Below are 19,807 nucleotides of genomic sequence, written 5' to 3'. Positions count from 1 at the left end.
CCCTCCCTCGTACTTTCAATTATCCACCGGTTCAAACGGGGATAGAGAGTCGCGGGGTACCTCGAGGGTGCTCGAATTAAAATAATAAAAATTACGAATTACATAAATAATTCGTAATTTCACGGAGAGAAATATCGGCGGACGGAGGGTAGAGAGGAAGCGTGGCGAGGGAACGTCGGGAAATGATTTAATGGCGGACATTTCATAGCGTGGAGATGTTCCACGTTGTCTGGTTCTCGGGGCGTTTGAGCCCGAAAAGGGAAGAAAGGGTGAAAAAAGGCGGGCAAAGAAAAATGCAAAAGGGAGAGAAAGGAAAAAACGAGCGGGGAAAAAAAGAAATCCGTACACGTAGGAATTCCGTTCTTTTGGCGGAAATTCGATGCTGATGTGTCGGCTTTCGGCCGGAGCACGATACATTTATTGATCCTGTGGCATCAAACGTTTACGAGTCGCTCTTTGAACGCGAAGATGAAAGCATCGACGCCCGACAAGTGCACGCGTGGCTTAAGCACGCTTCTCTATTTTTACTCTGTACGCCTTTGATGCACATTATCAGGACTCGCCTTTTATTCAGACGCCCGAAATGCTCGGCGCTCTTTTAAACCCGACGGCGCGCTACGCGGAAGTCGTGCCTAGATTGTACGTTTATATTTTTCCTGCTAGCGAGCGAGCCCCGATAGTTCGTCGACTCTGTTGAAAAAGTAAATCGTCGGTATTGATTTTTACCGGCCGCTCTGGCATACCTGCGCGTTTTCGCGAAAACCGCCGCGAAAATCCGCGCGACCTAATCCGGTGCCGGAATCTCCGCGAGCCGGAGCGGAGAAAGAGGAAGAACTCGAGTATCGCGAGTTATCGCGAGACGGAATTGTACTCGCACGGTGGTCCCTTCGGCGATCCCGTGGTTGGAAAATGGCCGGTAAAACGTGGCGAATCCGACCACGTCGTCTATCCTCTTTGTCCCAGATCGAAGTGACCCGATATTCGCGCGGAGTAGGTTCGAGGATGAGGACAGAGCGCGTAGGTATGAGCGACGGTGACATAACGGAATGAAATGGAACGCTGACGGGTGTTCAGGGGCGGGTGGTTCGAACGTGGCCGAGTAGCGGAGAACGGCGGATCGATCGGCGAATTACGAAACTAAGACGACGAGATCGATCAGCGGGAGGAGAATCGTCATCGGCCACTTTACTGCTCGTTATCGCGAACTTACGCGCGGACGTTCGTTTGATCGATCCTCGCGCGAACGATGATTGAATCGAGGGGCCTCGCGGCTGTACCGCAGGAATCGCTCCGGGAGAAGAAAATAGAATCCAGATATCCCGGTGACCGAGTCTCACGAGTATTAGGTAATAAAAGAGGGTACTCGAGGCTGTGCCGAGCGGTTTTTATCGAGCTGCATGCCTGAGATTTCGGCGTGGCTCGTAAAACTCCACCCTAAAATCTTATCCCCACCGCGGCCGGGCTCGGCTATTTCGCGAAATATCTCCGAGTATAACGCATCCCCCGAAGTCATCCCGCGGAGCACTCGTAAGTTTCCGTACGACAGGGTTCGACTAAAATTGGAACAAACTACGGGCACCAGCTACCCGCGGGGAACCGATTGCGCGTCTCTGAACAGAGATACGCGTGCATACGTGTATTTACGTAAGAAGGGAATGCAACTCGGCGTTTAATCAACTGCCGTTACGTGCAATTTGCCGGAGTTCGTACACTCGCGAAAATGGTATCTTCGTGAGCGAAGATAGCGATTTAACGTTTGCCGAAATAGGACGGATACGTCTGCTTCGCGAACGGTGAAATATCGTGGAATATTTGGAGGAATTGTATAATCGATAGGACAAATAGAGGCTAAAATCGTCTCTTGTCTGTCTTCGTGGAACCGGCGAAATTTTCCCGTATTACAATTCCGGGAATATATCGGAAAATAATACAGCAATCAGAGAAGGTGAATATACATGGAGATTGTACCAAGAACGCGAGGGTTACGCGGAGTCGGAGCGTAATTTAATAATTTCCCCTCTGGCTTCGGGATTAAATACGCGAGATTATCCAACGCGCTTCCTCCTGCGTCTCCTTCGAACGGATACGACCGCGGAGGATGTTATCGAATAGAGGAGAAGAAAGGGCGCAAAAGGGAGAGCTCTAATCACGTGCCTACGCTGGCGGAGCACGTAGAAATTCAATAACGACGTAAACTCGATCACGACGGCCAGGGGGTGGTGGCACATTCAACAACCGTTTGCCACGTCACGAAACAGGGGCGGGAAGGGTGGGTGGCCCGGGGTGAATTGACGGTAAGGATACCATTGTGATGTCCCATTCAATCGCGTACAACAGAAACACCATTAAGACCGGTTTGCACCGTTTCGATTAAAACGTAAACCAGCGACTGAGACGGCATTGATTTCGACGTAACGCAGCTGCAATTAGCCGCCTTTGATTGCCGCTGATTAGGCGACCGGGGCCGAAATGACCAAAAATAATCACGGCCATTGTATCGGCAGAATTCCGAACAGTCGTCGATTTTCGCCGGGTATCTCGGAACGTATCCAATCGCCTAACTTGATTTACGACTCGACCCTGTCCGCGCGTTTCACCCCCGCGCATATTCTAATCCGTTTCCCTGATTAATTCGAGCAATTGCATTCCCGCTCGCAGAGGATAATCAGCGATAAGATGTAACGTCCTACCGCGAGAATCGTCGCATAAATCCTCGTCGTTTCTTGTATTAAAAGACGGATTTAGCTGTTTGAACGACTGTAACGGGTGTTTAATTCGGATTTATGGGGTGCCCTCGAAATCGGACAATTTATGTCACGAAGCTGCTCGAATTAAATCGATGAAACTGAACTATTACTCGGCTCTCGCCAACGATAACGGTATATCACCTTCTCCAGATCTTAACAGTGCAACTACTCACCTGTAACGCGTTACCAAATACTATATACGTAGGTAGCGACAATTAAATCGGGTTAACGAAGACGAATAGGTACGCGTAATTATATTTCAATCTCAAAAAAAGGAAAAAAAAAAAAAAAAGAAACAGTAGCATAAATCATCCTACTCGACCAGCGTTGAACACGATATATCTATTAAATCACGGTATATCTATTAAACCGAGAGGATTTTCCAAGCAGGTAAAAATTCAGTCACGATAATGTAACCGAACGACACCCGCGGTCAGTCTGCTAACGACGCGCACTTTCAAACCGCGAACGTCATATAAATTTTCATCCGCGAACGTAACATTACGCGTGTCGAGGTGACGCGCGATCTTGGTGAAAAATACCCGCCCGATACGTCCGCGCGGGGGTTGGTATCGCCATCGTGATTCCGCGATGCTATCGTTGTATTAACACGTCACACAGGAATCGTACGCGTCTGCCTTAAATGAGACGCGGCTGGGCCCGGTGCAACGTGCATTTCCACACATTTTCCATCGATCGCGCGGGCAAACACGACGGGCTGGGGGACGGCGATAACGCACGATACGGAGCGGGTGCGCGCCGCGGCTATAAATCACGGCACAATGCGTCGTGTCGCTGATCGTTGCGTTAATCATATTCAGCCGTTTAATAGAAAGAAGGATCGAGGGTAAACGTTTCCGTTGCACGCGCGTGCGTGTCGCCCGTAATCGGGAGAGAAAGAACGCGAAGGGGTTGTACGGAGGCTTGAAAAGTGGTCGGCCGGTGATTCGTCGACGGGAATGTTTCAATTCGAGGCTGCAACGAGTAGGTATGAACGCGACGAGAGTCGCTGAAATATCAGAGCGTGATATCTTGAATGGATATTCCGTGAATAATTACGAGCGGCATAAGGGTTGTTAATTGGAGGATATTCGTCGAAAATTCGTTCCACGACTCCAACTGTCGCTTTTTCCTCCGGTTATGGTAGTCTGATCATTTTCTCGATATCTTTTGACTGCGGAATCGCGCGCGGTATTCGAAATTTAAGTGGAGATCGTGCAGGAGGAAATACGGATCGTCGGAAGAGAGGGGCAGGGTCCACTGGGAGAACCCTCGGTGATGTGCAGACCCAGCGCGGTGGGTTAGCTGTTTAGGATTAAGCGACAGATGGAGTATCTGGACCATTAAGAAAATTCGTAGATGGAAGATTACGGCTAGAGAAAAATAAAACGAGTGCTCGATACAAAGGACGAGTTGGGTTGTGGAAAGAAAAATATCCAACAATCGAAATTCGTTGTCGTTTCGTGTAACAATTTCTAGTAAATTGTCAAATACCGTATCTTAATTTTTCCACGATAGCTGTTGGCAAACGAGATAAAACATGGCGGAAAATTCGAGACCGATTACGACATCCTAATAGCTGGACTTTTCCGAGGAATCACTTAATTCCAGAATCACCGGAATGGACCCTCAAATTCCAGTGAATTAGAACTTCATTTACGAAGTGAAAGCTTTGATGATTATTTCTGGATACACCGGTCGCTTCGCCGATGGGAACCTGTTGAAATTGCCCTGAAACGGTGGTGAACGTTGCAGCAATGGCTCTTGGAGCGAGCACGGCTTAAACAGCCACGAAAAGGACGCGTATTTAAACGCGATTTGACGGTCAAACCTCTGGTTACCTCTGTTAACGCAGATCTTGGGTGTAGCATACGCACGGTAACGAGGGATTAATTAACGACTCGTGTACGGCACGGCAGCCCAATGCACGTCGACCGACATGTCCGTGTTCACCGAGATAGAAACCTCAATTCTCTGTCGACCGTGTAAACGTGGCACCTGTGTAATCTCCGTCAAGGAACTAGGATAAAATTCGTTCCCCAGATGGAAATCGCGTTTTTCCAATTACTCCCGATCATTCACCCGACACACGCGTCGCGTTAACAACGACAATCGCGCCGAATCGCGAGAAGATTCGAAGGAAAGTCGCGTTTGGAGGAGGCGAGATCGGAAAACATCGCTGAAAGAGTTGCATTCGTTCAAAGCTGGGTATACGCGTGGCAAATAAGTGACAAGTAGTCTCCGCATTCGTCCCTTTGCATCGAAAGTTTCTGTGCGCGAAGATAAAAGGAGCGAGTGGAAAACTTCTTTTACAAAAGCATATGTAATTGCGTCGTTATCACATTTCCATCTAAACTTTATTATTTAGCGAGCTTCCCTTTGACGTTATTCTCCCACGAGAGGTGGAAAATAGGGTCGCCTCAAAATCAACTCTCCTCGAGGCACGGAGTTTTCTACATTAAACATCAGTTGTCGTTAAACCAAGCTAGACTCCGGCTAAATGGATTACAATTCATAAACGTTCGCTTCCGATTTAATTCGCTGTTCCCGAAGACGAAACGGAAAGAGAAGCATCGACGAATCTAATTTGCCAACGGGACGACATTGCGTCGAAGCAGAGTCTAAAGGAATTTAAGCGCAGGTCCCTCGCGCTTAAACCGATACCCGAAAACTCGAGGATAAATAAAAATTAGGCAACAAACTATTACCACTGGCAAAAATTAATCTCCACATTTACGGGAAAATAAATTACGGAATAATAAAATCGACTGGACTTGGATTTTGATCGTCCTCTCCGATCACCCTTCGCCAAACGAACGCTTAATATTCCACAGCCGTTCGAGTCGCTTCAGCCGATCTAATCACGGCGTACGTCGACGCGCGGAACTATTACGCGAAATTTAACGGTGGCGTTAATTAATAACGGCGATGGTTCAGCTCGCGTAGCACGCGAGTTCTCGCTGGAATCGCGTGCACGCGCGGCAAACGTCGGTGAACACGGCCGATTAACCCCCGCGCGGAGAAGCAAGAGACAGCCAGGACACAGGACGGACCGGTTGCTTTGGAAAATACGCGTATCGAGTATCGGGAAAATGTTTCCCGTTTTCGCGTAACGACGAAACACTGTCACGATCGCGATCTAAACGTCGGTGAACACGGCCGATTAACCCCCGCGCGGAGAAGCAAGAGACAGCCAGGACACAGGGCGGACCGGTTGCTTTGGAAAATACGCGTATCGAGTATCGGGAAAATGTTTCCCGTTTCCGCGTAACGACGAAACACTGTCACGATCGCGATTCACCCGCGTTCTCGTTTCTTCCCTTCCCAGTTATCGTTCCGCGATCGCGTCGAGATCGTTCCTGAAAAACGTTCCTCATAATTGTCGCGCTGTCTCCTGCAGCTTCGTCGGCGACCATCGTTAATTAACGGCGAAACGAGCGTCTCGCGACTCCTCTCCTCCGTATCCCGTTACTCATCGATCGGGACCGGCTACCGTTCTCGCCCCCTGTACCCTCGTTACCGATTCGCGTTTCGGTTTTTCCTAATATCGCCGTAGAAAAACAGGGTTCTCGCCGGATGGCGTCGAAGTCGTGGAACGGGGATAGAGATCGATTACCGATAGATCGATTACACCGTGGCAAACCGCGTGAATAATGCAATAGGTAATCGTTTGGCTAATAATGCAACGGGGATACCGAGGTTTCTGCATTTACGGGAAATTAGGGGTGTTCGTGTGGCGATGCGGTATTATTCCGTATGAATAGTAATTTTCTATGAAATCGGGAATGCGGCCGGCTACATTTATAATTGATTAGGCGATTAACGCGATAATTGTAGCGGCATTACCGTGGCTTCACCGATTGCGTTACACTGCCGAACTTCTCGCTCATGTATCCTGATCGTTCTCCGTGTTAACTCGTCTGATTCAAAGAATCCTTTTTAATCGCGAGAATAAATTCGAATAAATGGGAATAAACGAGAATAAACGCGCCTATTCGATCACCGTTGACCGAACATTCGCACCCCGAGGAATAATGGAAATAATAATTCACGGTGCCTGGAAAAATCCTGGAATCCGATTTGCAACGTCCAAATATTAGAGACAACCTTGCCGACACCTTTCGAGCGTATTCAACAAACACGATGGGCGTCTCGCGGAATTACATTTCGCGTTCGGAGGCGGACAGAGCGCGGCAAGAACGAACGTCAATCCGGCATGGAAGGAAAGACGTGACAAATATCAAATAGCGGGATGTGGCGCGAAAACGGCGAGGAAACTCGAAGACTCTTTCTCTCTGTGTTTGCAGCGAAACGACAAGTACCGTGCACACACGCCTAGCTGAACGCAAGGGGATGAAAGTGGTCGGTCCGAGTCACCTACTTTTGCATCTCGCTCGTTTGTCAACGGCATCAGGGGGTGTGTGACGGGCTGCAGGGATCCTCAGAACCGGGACTGGCTGGTCCGGCGGGCTAGTCGGCCGGGATTTAAAAGCGTTTCGATGTAAACAGCCCTGTTACTCGCGAATTCGGCCACCTAATTCCTTCGAACGGTGACGCGTGATCGTTCCTCCCCTTTGTTCCGCGCGCTACACCCGCCATTGGTCCCAGTGCAATCTTGTTAGGTATCTGATTTTCGTCCGGTGAAAGCGATCGAAAGTGAGGGAAGAGAAGGCGTCGGAATATTTTCGCCAAGTTTCGCCAAGAATTTTAACTCGTTAAAAATATTCACGGTATCAAAAGTTCGTATTAAAAATATCCGATTTTATCACCAGTGTATCCTGGAAACGACGTCAAGGATGATCAATTTAGGAAAATTCGACGAAATACATGGGGAAAAATGAGGTAAAACGTGATAGATAATTACGTATCGACCAAACGAACGATTTACGTTTCCACGAAGTGGTTTCAGGCGTACATAATCAGACGTAAGAAATCCAACACCGAAAGCTAACGTTTCGCCTTTCATAACGAAGTCTCTCGACCGACTATGAGTAATCTTCCAGCAGTTTTTATGAGGTTTCCCTCTAACAGGTATTTCTTTCCACCAGCCGAGGAAATGGCCACTTTAATCACTGCCCCGAGAACCCTCGCGATACACGCAGCCGTCCATAAGAAACGAATCAACCAAATTATTCGGATCCATTTCCCAGCCATTCGAACATATTTTTTCCGCGCCATTTCACCGGGGAAAGTGTAACGAAACTTCCAACAGCGCCGCCATTACGGCCCTCGAAGCGGCGAGAGACGAGCAAGGGACGAAGAAACACGGAAAGTCGTCGCGTCTCGGGCCAGCCGTTTCTCCTTCATCCGATTATCATCGATATCAAAGACCAAGGCTTGCGCGTGGCCCAGGAAGACGTTCTCGCGAGAGCGGTCACTGTGAATAATTACTCGCAAAGCGGATTAGCCTCCCTCCGCCTGATCTGCTCGCGAATCCCAAAGTAGCTTGGACTCGCCGCGAGATTCCGATTTCCACGAATCTTTTCTTCCCTTCGGGATCGTGGCCGTCGCCCGTCCTTTTAATTCGTCTCCCACGGTATAACGAGCCGACGTCCGGGTCGCGTTCTCGGCCAGCAAGTAAGCGACCGCCGCGAAATCCGCTTACGTCCCTTTCGTTCGCGCAAAGCGGCCATGGAACGAGCAAACCGAGCTACTTTCCGCGGAGAAATCCGTGGCCAACGATGGCCGTGTGCGTTCAACAGGAGAGAACGTGGCATTCGTCGCGCTGCCGCAAACTTTCGCGTTTCCACGCCGCGGCTCGAGTGCGGCCTGCGGGTCGAGGAAAGAAGAAAAAGAAACGAAGACAAAAGAAAGATATATATATAGAGAGAGGAGAGAAAAGACGGACAATCGGAGGACTGTATCGTTTCGAGAAAAAGTCTTTCTGCGAGTAATAATACGTTTCACCCCTGTAACGTTTAATCAACAGCCCCGTCTCAGTCGCGCTTCGAGGAAACTTTTCGCGCGATTGAATGAAAAATATTTATCGAGTTCGTACGTTCCCGCCACCCTTTCGTCGCGAACGTGCCCGTGTCGAGGGTTCTCGAGATGGACGGATACCTCGAACGGAAGCACCGAAGACACTCGCGAATCGAGGGGTCCGGGACGCCACGGAAGTTAAACACCGTCCAACTGTTGCTCGCGAGCCTGACTATCACGCGATACCACTACTTAATTACACCCCCTGGCATCTCGCGACAGAAGTAGCCGCTGGACCACGTTAATAATTTCTTCCCACCGAGGAACACTCGACTGTCCGTTTGTACACGCGTTTACAGGGAACATCGCGTGTAACACGAGAGTACCACGCGTCGTTTAATTTCATCCCGTTTTCGCCCCCCGCGAGGAGTAAGTACTACCCCCGACAGTGGACACGGAGCAACGAAAAAGCGAGAACTTAAGGGCAAGCGTTATCGCCGAGGAGAAGATCGGAGCGACCATAAATTCCGCGTTCCACGGCCGACAGTCAGGTGTCTCGCTTTTTGTTTACGCGTGATATACGAGCAAATCTACCGGCGCTCGCGATACGCGGAGAAATATGTCGGCGTTCGTCGTTGGAGAGCATACGTGCTCGAGTGCGCGGGGCTATCGGTGAGAATTGAAATCGAGTCTGTCGCGATGGAATCGAATTTAGACTCGCGGGTCCAAAAAGGAGTGTCAGGAGAGGAAAATGGGGAACGCATCGACGTTCGATGGCTGACGCGCGAAAAGAGGGTGAGGCAAAGGCAGAGAGAGAAATGCAGAGAGAGAGAGAGAGAGAGAGAGATGGGAGCGGCTGGAAGATTCGAAGCCGCGGATTATCCACGCAATCACTGGAGCCGATACTCTCGACAACGCGGTTCGTTCGGTGTAATAAAGCGGAATGGAAAAAATCGGTCGCGACCTAAATCTCGGCCGCGTTACAGCACCCTATCACTCGACGCATCAGCGAGCTCGTTAATGATCGTTTTAATGTATGCGACGCGACTCGATACGCCCGTGGAAACGTTACTTTTTCTCCGGCGGCAGACGCGCGGCAGGAATTAATTAAAAATCCCATCAACCGGGATTGTGTACTTTAAATCGGGAAACGATTTTCATCGGCGAGTAAATTGAAATCGACTCGAGGAACAGACTTGTCGTACTTGTCCGACTACTTGTAGGATAGAGGGGGACGTTTGTTGGAGATCAAACGGCGGGAGAGAGGTACCTGTACAGAGGAAGTAGGTTAACGTATTTAAAATCTCGATACAAAGTGACTACGAGATAGATGTGGCCTAGAAAGGGTGGACGGCGAGTCGCGAATCGTCTCGGCGAGAACGCGCGATCCGTTCTTCGTAGCTCCGGGACTGACCGGTGGAAAGGTGGAAATATAATTATCGAGCGGCGGTCGCGAGGCGGGAAGTTCGAAAGTAACGATCTCGTTATCGTTTCGCGGCGAGAGCCAAAGGACCTAAGATAATAAGTTTGCTTGGGAGGACGGAGAACGTAATAAGGAACCACGGTAATCTCTCTCCGGCGAAAAGGAAATAGTATTCCCAGCCCCTCGACCGGACCACTCGACTTATTAATTCCGTTAATAATTCCTTTAACCGATTCAACGCAGCGGGGCACGGCATCGCCGCGCGACTTCTGAAAGAGCTCGCGTCCGCGACCAAACGAGAGAGCTGCCGACGGAACTTTTTACCCCTGGCGTTTCAATGCGAGAAACCAAGGGGGTGGCCAGCGGACTTTTCTTCTCGACGAATCCTATCAATTGGCTCGTACCTCGCGGACGTCAGCGGGACGAAAGTTACCGGGGACTCGCGAGCGGAAGAAAACGTCGACCATGGAGAAAGGGGGCGAAGGAGAAGGAGAAGGAGATACCGAAGGGATGAGACGGAGCGAGACGGAGGAAAGAATGGAAGATCGCGCGACATGGACGTGAAAGGTCTCGACGCATCGAGGAACTATGCTCTCCGGCGAAGGATTTCGGAAGTTGCGGGGAGACGCGGGGTAGCGAAACATCGCTGGAACGTCATCTACGCGAAACTTTTCGGTCACTGCACATTGTCCGGGGGAAATAAACGGTGCGAGAGATAAGGGGACAAGAGAAAAGAAGCGAGCTCGGCGAGAGATCCAGCGAGCTGGGTTAGTCCGTCTCTGTCCGACGGATGACGTCCAGGATCAAGCTCCACCCACACACATGCCTGCAGCCAGCGCACGACGTTAATACTCGCACATACGCGCGCTCACTCGCGTATGTACTGGTACATACATAGGTAACCGGTAGTATAGGAGATACGCGAGCGTATAAACATCGATACACCTACACAGGTTCACCGGGACACACAATTTCCTTGGAGATGATCGTTCTCCCCGTTCCACCCAGCGTAACGATACATAGACAGGATTATCGGACAAAGATTTTGAATGGAGCCACCGTACCTTCTCTGGGGTGATGAGCGGCGTGATGTACGTGGTGACCGCCGTCGTGTACACTTTTCGATGACTGCCGGGTGCTGCAGGTCACTCAGTACTGCCGCGAGTACCGAGTGCCGTGCGATCAACGCTATGGCCTTCCTCCGCGAGAGGAGAAACGAACGACCGAGAGATCGACGATGCCTCGTTTCACACGCTCGTGCTTTCTCAGCACACGCGCGTATATCTTGCTCCCCACGGCTTCCAAGGGACGTCGCGAACGTCGCGATCGTTTCGTGACAGCTCTCGTGCGTCGATCTGACCTCGACCAGGCTGACGATCGCGCGTCAGGCTACGGCTAGGATATCTGGCACACTCCGAACGACGGCTACGACAACCCCGACGACGACGACGACGACGACGACGACGACGACGACGACGACGAAGGCGACGAAGGCGATCCGATTGGTCTGCAAACTCACAGCTGGTGGATCGAACGACGATGCGCTACGATCCTCCTTCGGCGACGATGTTGGTCGAACGGCTTACATTCGCGCGCGGTACACACTTGTCACGTAATCGTGGTGATCGCTACTCGCGGGCACTGGGAACCGGAGCGAGCGAACGAGCGAGCCTTTGGCAACACGCGTAAAGAAACGTAGCCGAAAGAGTGGACGCACTGCGAGAGCCACACGCCGGAGTCGAGCAAATTTCGAGCGTACCGTACTCTCTCTTCTCGGTATACACGGCACGCGTGATATCTCCCGGTTCACGGTGTTTGGGTATATCTCTCCGGGACACCTGAACGAGCGTAATCGCAGCAGCCGACAGAACGCTCGTTATCCTCGTCTCCTTCCGTTATCCTCTTCTCGCGGCAGCGGCAGCGGCAACAGCAGCAGCAGCGGCGGCGGCGGCAGCAGAGCAGCGTGCACCAAGACGAACGGAACGGAACGGTGAAACGAGATCAGCGAGAGAAGGTGAAAGAGAGAGAGACAGATATAATCCGTGGAACACAGAGAGGCAGGCAGGTGGTCGTTGTCGCGCTCCTTGTCGTCGTGCGTCGAGTTCAATGCTGTACGCTGTGATGCCGAGAACGGAATGGGGCGACCGTGGAGGCCCGGGCAGTGGAGCCGTAGCGAGGGGAGGTAGCGGAGCCGCGCGGCTCACGATGGTGGGGTGTACGCTGGAGGAGCGAGGGATAGAACAGGGAGGGGCCCCTTTCCCCTTGCCGTCGGTTTCGCCACTATCAGGCGACCGCTACCCCTCCGAGGCGCGCAGGCGCCCCCGGGGCGCTGGCGTCGCTCGAGGGGGATAGCGCCTCTCGATTCTAGCCGGAGAAAGCTCGCTGGTGCGACCGGGACGGAGACACGGACGGAGATAGGAAGAGGGAGAGCGTCGGTCCCGTTTCTCCTTCTCGTCCGTTTCCTTCCTTCCTTCGCGAGCACCCCAGCATCGACCGACGCGCCGCGCGCCACGCCGCGTCGCGCCACTCCGCGCCACTCCGCGCCACTCCGTGCTCCTCCTCGCCACGCCGACCCAACGGGAATACTTAATGCCAGCGGAGAGCCTGACTGCCTGACTGCTCCTCCTCGCCACGCCACGCTCGCTTGACGGCGGGATAGAAACGCGGTAGGGGGAGAACGCTCGAGTCGAGTGAACACGTCAGGGGGGGGAACGCCGGATCGTGCTCGCGAGCCGTGTTGCACCGATGCCGAAACGGTGCATTTTCGGTGCATGACTACTTGTTACGCGTCCGCGAGCTCGACTCCTCGCATCGCGCGATATCGGATCGAGCGTGTGTTTCCTTGCCTCCAACTCGGACGAGTCTGTCCTCGACCGAGCTCGCGAAAAATCCAAATCCAACGAAACACTCGCGACGATGGTACCACGATGCGTTGGAGAGTGTCCCGGGTAGAGACGAGGATGGTTCCTTTCCGAGAATTTAGTCGACGCGAGTAGTAATCGAACAGCCATGACGAAGCGGTGCCTGCGAGTAGTAGGAGCTCGCGCTCGGGTAGCCCTCGGTCCGACCAATATTGACCACCACTACTTCCGCCGGAGCCGAAAACCAGCCACTTCGCCCGGTTCCCTTGGCTGGCCGTAGGCCAGGCTCCTCTCTCGCGCGTCTACCGACTCGGTGTAAACGTATCCTACGCTTAACGCGGAAGGAAGGGGCTAACCTAACCTAGAAAGATTTCATTGAGCCGCAACGTGACTTGGCTCGCTGCCAATACTATGAACGCTACGCACACCCGCGCCCTGGTCGCTCGTTTCCCAAGCACGCGGCGTGGTTTCGCGAAAAAACAGCTTTAGAGCAAGTCGCCACCCCGCGATTTTCGTATCGCTCCTCCGTTTTCTTCGCCAATTCTGGGAGAAAGGGTAACGCGAGTTTCTCCGCCGCGACAGAGTCGTGATCTACGTCTTTGATCCTGGCGAAAATTTCCCGCGAGCGTAACTCGTCCCGTTCATCCCCATTTCCGTGCATCGCGGCGTCGATCAAAGAGGAATTTATTTCGAACTATTAAAGCTCGGTTCGCGGGAAGTCTGCGAGGAGCTGATAACTTGTTGCAGCGAGCTAGAGACGGCGGGTATTAAATCGTTTAAAAAACTCGAGAGCACCCCGCTCGTTTCGCCTTTCGCTTTCGCTATCGCTCGACGACAGCCGATCTGTGTGTACCTGCTCCTTCTTTTTTTCATTTCCGAGTGCGCCGTGATCCCGTCGACGGCTGCGAAGGACACGGAGTCCTTTAGGAAATACTCGGCAGAAGTAACGCGGCCAATAACTCCGGCCGGATTTGGCTGTCGCGTTGGTTCCCTGTAACGTCGCGAACAATTGGTCGCGAAATATCGCGAAATAGGGCCGCGACCCGACCTTATTACAGCCCGGTGTTGCTTGTTCTATAAACGAGCGACGCCAGTGGTGTTAGCAACACGGGCAACATCAACTTGCCATTCCGGGATGATAACGGTTGGCGGCGAGGCAAGCAGGAGGAACGAGGAGGCGGAAGGCGCTGGTGTATTCGGTATTTGGCTTACATCCAACGCAAGATGCTGAATGAACTTGGCGGGAAAACCACACCGGCGTGTGCTTCCTTCTGTCGTACGAGTGGCGCAACTACGACTGACGTTGAATACCTTCTCCACGGCGTAGGATATGTTTAAGGTCTGAGCACTACGTTCCTGCTAGCACACGCCTCGTTTTGCTCCCACCGAAAGCATTGCCGAATCGACCGGTTCGATCGGTAATAAAAATCCTAGGTCATAGACCTGGGCAGCCTAAAATCGATAATCTCTCGAACGACCAAGCTCGATTAACATTCCCGAGACCCGGCCATCTTCGCCGCTAATTAGCGACTCGGTATACACGCGAAATTTTTTCCGCGCGTTAGGGTGTGCCGGTACCGTAGCAGGGAAAAAGAGCGATAAAATTTCGCCAAAGCGATTTCGAAATTTCGAATACGAGTGGGGGAAAATTGTTAGCCAGACCGAGTGCTGGGAACGAGGAAAGTTTCGCGCGTGCCGCGTTCATGGAAAAACGCGAATTCCTCGAAGAACAACGTTGCGTCCCGAAATTAAAGCAGAAACGTGCACACGCTCGTACGTCTTCCTGATCGCGAAGATTAGCGGACAAACGAGCCACGCTCTCTGCCGGCTGAAGAATTTAAGCGATCGACGTGATCCGGTGACCATTTCGACCGTTCCACAATAGTCATTACTCCAGGGATTGTCAACTGCCAAGGATGACGTGTAATCGTGATATTGGAACGTAACCGAGTTATCTAGACATAGGAGGGGTCAGCCCTTTCCTCTAGGGTCTCGACCGGTTAGCATGCGCTGCACAAGCTTCACGGACATGTCAACGCACTGTTTGCGCGGCAGCAACACGCGCCACGTTCTATTGGAATTATAGCGAACAGCGTAAAACGATAAGCCGGCTTGTAGGCCGCCTAATTGGTGCTCGATGTTTACGCCTGATACCTGAAACGGTGCGTCTACGAACCGTCTTTCTCACGCGACACGCATCTCGTTGCCTATTTCTAATTACCATCCGTGTACCGCGGAACTCGGCAATCGTTGGTTTATTTCCTAGCTTTTGTCTGTGGACGGAGATACGTATCCTCGGCGCGATCGAAGGTAGGACGGTTTCGTTCGACGAAAATTCGCGTTCGATCTCGGAAGGGATTACCGATTCCACGCGATGGCGCGTCGCAGACGGTTTCCGGCTCCGTGCGACGAAAGGGGATTCCCTTTCAACGGCGGTTCCGCGATCGAACAAAAGCCGGTCAGTTTAAACAGCTAAGTGCATCGCGGAGCGCGCGGCAAAAACCGTGCTGGATGTTTACGTAACGGAATCGATAAAACGGTGTCTCGGCCGTGTGCTCGGGGAAACATAAATTATAAACGAAAAGAACAGTGGAAAAGTTTCCATCCTCCGCGATCCCAGCGCCCGCCTGGCCCCACAGTCGTCGCCGCCGCCTCCGGTGCACTCGGTATTTGTCTCGACGACAGTACAAGGGCAGCATGTTTTCGTCGGAGATGAGGAAAACAGTCGGACCAGAGTTTCGAGTCCCCGCATACGGGATGAACGGGACGCGGGGGCGGTGCGGACGGGTTTGGAAAAGATGGAAGAAGGACACGATAGAAGGAAGAGAGGATAGATACTCGATTGGACCAGCCAACTGCAACGAAACTCTTCGACGTCGACCCAGTTCGTCGTTTTCCGCATGACGTTGCTGCGCCAGTCGGGTTTTTGGTCGCGATTTTCAGGTTCGATACTTATCCCCCAAGATACGGCTCATCTCGGTAGACTCGCCTCCTTCCACCCATTCTCTCTGCCCAAGAAACCACCCTTTAGCGTTCCCTAAGCCCCGTTTCCGCCCCTTTTTCTCGGCATCCACGGTGCTACGTGCACGCGAGCCTTCCTCGCCGTTTCAACCCTCTTTTCCGAACCGCACCGTCCCCGTGCGCGACCTCGTGGAACGAGCTCCCAGGTTCGAAACTTTTCGGAAATATCAGACGCGAGCCGCGCCCGCGTGTTCCGACGGCCAACCGGAAGTCCGTCTTCCTTTGTCCTTCCGCGCACCATCGTTCGCCGATCCTGCGCCGAGCTTCTCTCTTCTTCCATTGACCGTCTCTCCCTTTCTCTCCCTGTCTCTCCCTGTCTCTCTCGTGGCCCTTTCAGACGCTCCGTCGAGGTCGACCGGAAAAAAGGAAGACCTGGCTGGGCTAAGAAAACCGGCGGGTGAGTGGATAAATAGTTGGAATCACGCGAGCCGGTACCCCGGTAATTAATAGGGTGCACGAAAACGGGGCAGCGCGACTCTCGAGAACCTGGCCCTGGGTTCCCAAGGAACTTTCCGAGCTTCGGCTATACGTCGTGCTTTATCGCGGCGCGTTTATCGAAATCGTTACCGTTTCGAATGATACGTTACACGGAAGTATCGGGAAAAATGTAATAAGTAGGAAGAATTTCGTAGCCCCGCGGTCGGCGAGGTTACGTACGCTCGTAAATGGAATAGCGGTCCGCGATAAGACCCCGTGGAGATAATACCGGGTTTGGACGTGGCAATTTTTCATCGAGCATTTCGACGAGAGGGGATTTAAGGAGGTAACGAAAGCGGCTTCGCGCAATCCTTCTCGAGAAGATTCATTAAGCGACCGAGCCATTACCGATAAAGGTAAACGGTCTAACGGGGAGATTTGTCGCGGGCGTGGTTGGTCGCGAGGATTTTTCAGCTTGCGCCCGAGACAGTGCGAAGGAATTTATATCTCGGGGGTGTTTCGAGCGTTCCTCCACGCGTTTCGCCGAGCGAACCACCGAGCAGCCGGTCCCGCAAAGACGTGGTCGGAAGAAAGGAAGCTCGCGGAGAACGAGGTTGGCCGGGTGCTTGAGGTAAATCAAAGGAGGGAAATGAATTTTTATCGAAGAAAAGGACCACGGCTGGCCGGAGCCGGAGCCAGGGCAGCGGCTCTTATATCGCGGGCTAAATGAAATCCGTGAAAAGTTGCGTGAGAAACAATACGCTTCCAGTCGGTCCCTTTTTACTGCTTACGCCCTTAAAAAACTATCCCCGGAGGAGAACCCGGAGGAGAACCCGGAGGAGCCGGGTTCGGTGGATTTCTTCGACCTCTCCGCCGCTCGTTTTTATCAAACCCTTGTTTTTCCTCTTTCCACCGTGCTCTCTTCTCCGCCCTCGGTGGTCCACCGCCCTTCTCTCCGTTGAATCTTTACGAGGTGATTAATGGTATTAATAAGAGGGTTACCTTCTTTGCCGCAGCTCGAAGAACCCCGGGGAAACGCGTCTCGTTCTTTTCCGACCGCGTCGATTTGAATACTCGCGGCTTAATGACTCCGCTCGCTCCTTCGGTGGTCCACGAACAACCGAGTACCTCGACCGTGTCCGATCGCGTCGCTTGTTTAAAACCCTCGTCCCCGCGACTACCTCTCGACCACCACCCTTCCTAGGTCGGTTTTAATTTCAGCACGCGTGGTCGCGCGATAGCTCGTCGCAAGCTCGATATCGAGCAGGCAGTTTTCGTTCTTGCGATCGGTCTAACGCAGAATCAGGAGGCTATATTCCAGCACGTGTCTGCGAGTCGGCTCGTTTATGGCCCCGAGAGCGAGAGATTAATGAAAGCCAGACCTGGGAGCGGCCATATAACGCGCAGCTTCGGCGCACGCCGCGTCATTTGTGTTTGCACTGGCGAAGGAAGAGGAAGAGCCGGTAACTGTGCGCGAAATGTACACGCAGGTGTGTGTCCGCGGCATCCGTGTTCCGCGAAACTCCGTAATGACTGTCGCTCGTTTAGATTGGTTTACACAGTAATGCGTTTGAGGATGTAATGGCGCGTACCCGATTAGTGCGCGGTACTCTATATTACTTCTGGAATTATGACCGATTTCCGCGGCGAGATTTACTCGACCGGCCGATTTTCTCGACGTTTATGAATGAACCCGCTACGCCAACTCGTAATCTTGTTTCCTCGATTTATCGAGCAACTCGCGTTGCCCGTGTACACGGCATTAAAAAGGGATATTTCGGGAAACGTACGGGGTTTCGCGACGTTTCCCCGATGAACGTAGTTTCCGCGCTGGCTGCGTCGTTTAGATCGCTCGCCGTTTAATTTTCCTCCAGAAATTTTTCACCCAATTTTCCCCCCCGCTCGCGCTTTTTATATCCTCTCGACAAATGGAAAATCAGAGAACTCTTACCGTGCATTAAATTCCCATCGATCCATCCTTTAATTCCAACGTCAATTACGCAAAAAGCACGTAGCGCGTATTCAGCTTCTTCGAAAGTGTACTATACTTCTCAGTCTTTTATCTACGCGATCCACGATACGCGTTTAATCAACAGGGATTACGCTACTCGCGAAAGTAATTGTACCGGTAATTACGAAAGTGGTCCAAGTAAGAGATCCGAAAGAAATTATTTTATCGCTCGTTTCGCGTCGCTGTGTATCGGTATTAAATAAGACCGTCTTTTTGCCAGAATAGCGAGCAGCCGAGTCGTTAGGCGGAATTTACAGCTGTTCCCGTCATTTTCCGCGGAACTTCTCGTCGCGAGACAATGTAACGCGAATTTTTCAACGCCACGCGAATTTCCGAATTTATCATTGCAGACGTGGCGCGAATCGGGCTTAAAAATTCATCCGAGTTTAATTTTCCACGGTAGAACGTGTACCATTGACAAATGTTCCTCGTGCAAAGTAACGCGTTTAATGCACTCGTAAAACCATTAACCGGAACTCGGAGCATTAGCAGGGGAAATTAGTAGCTGCGGCACGGTTTGCGAGACTCGCGAGTACGCGGCGGATAAAAGTGTTATGCGGGGCAATATTTCGGGAGCAACCTAATTGGTAGCATATTCGACGCTAACTACGCGACTTGGGATTGAATTCTCGAAATACGGCGGGAATTGAAGATTCAGAAGCGAAATAATACGAAACGAAAATCCAAGAGAATACGCGGTTCAAAACTCGCCCGCCACTTTCTCAACTTTCCCGCGAGCTGTAATAAAATACAGAAACTCTCCCCTTTTCACTGGTTCAACCTGTTTCACCGAACATCCCATAAATTCGCCACAATAATACACCGATTCATACCGAAAGCACTTAACGATCCTTCCCTTCCAAACTCCGCGTTTCGTAACCCGCGAAATCGTGCTTTCCAAAGTTAACCGAATAAAAAATGAAAAACAGAGATATCAAACGCGTAGAAAGATGGAAAATACGCGAAACGAAAACGGCAGGAAAGTCACAAAGGGCTATAGAATGTCCCGAAGGTTTCCTCGTTAACTCTGCGTATATTATATAATTCCGTAACTACGGAACAAAGTTTATTCGCGAGCTGTATGTAAAAATTCTTCCTTCCCCTGGACTTTTATCATCGATATTAAATTCCAGAGGTCAGGCGGAAAAAATCGGGAACACCGCGTGTGTACGCCTACGTAAAGCCAATGCCTATCGTGGTACCCGGCAGGAACGAGAGGGTCAGCCTATTTAATATAGAGTATCAGTTTTATTTTCGCCGCCCCTCGGTCGAGCCACTTTCCACAAAACTTTAGAAGAGAGAGGAAGAGGAAGTCTCGTCTCGGTTCCTCGTGGGTGCCCTCGTCTCCGGTTTTCACGCGGCACGGTAGGAACCTCTCGAAAACCTTTCTAACGCGACACAAAGGGAA

The 19,807-nt window shown here is 51.8% G+C and overlaps 1 protein-coding gene across 9 annotated transcripts in view; it reads right to left on the bottom strand.

Annotated features, from left to right (window-relative positions):
• Nucleotides 1-19,807, bottom strand: part of Rbp6 (RNA-binding protein 6) — an 805,438-nt gene that overhangs the window by 249,486 nt on the left and 536,145 nt on the right. The window contains exon 1 of one of the 9 annotated variants that reach the window (XM_017901083.1): nt 11,154-12,212. The exons of the other annotated variants lie outside the window; for them this stretch is intronic. The gene's annotated coding sequence lies outside the window, so the exon portion shown is untranslated. Of the gene's footprint in view, nt 1-11,153; nt 12,213-19,807 lie in introns of those variants that run through there. 9 annotated transcript variants of the gene reach the window in all.

This window comes from Eufriesea mexicana, unplaced genomic scaffold (assembly GCF_001483705.2).
Source record: "Eufriesea mexicana isolate 0111107269 unplaced genomic scaffold, ASM148370v2 scaffold1385, whole genome shotgun sequence".
Classification (NCBI taxonomy): Eukaryota; Metazoa; Arthropoda; class Insecta; order Hymenoptera; family Apidae; genus Eufriesea; species Eufriesea mexicana.
The sequence above is the reverse complement of the archived record's forward strand: the minus strand, read 5'-3'. Positions and strand labels throughout refer to the sequence as shown.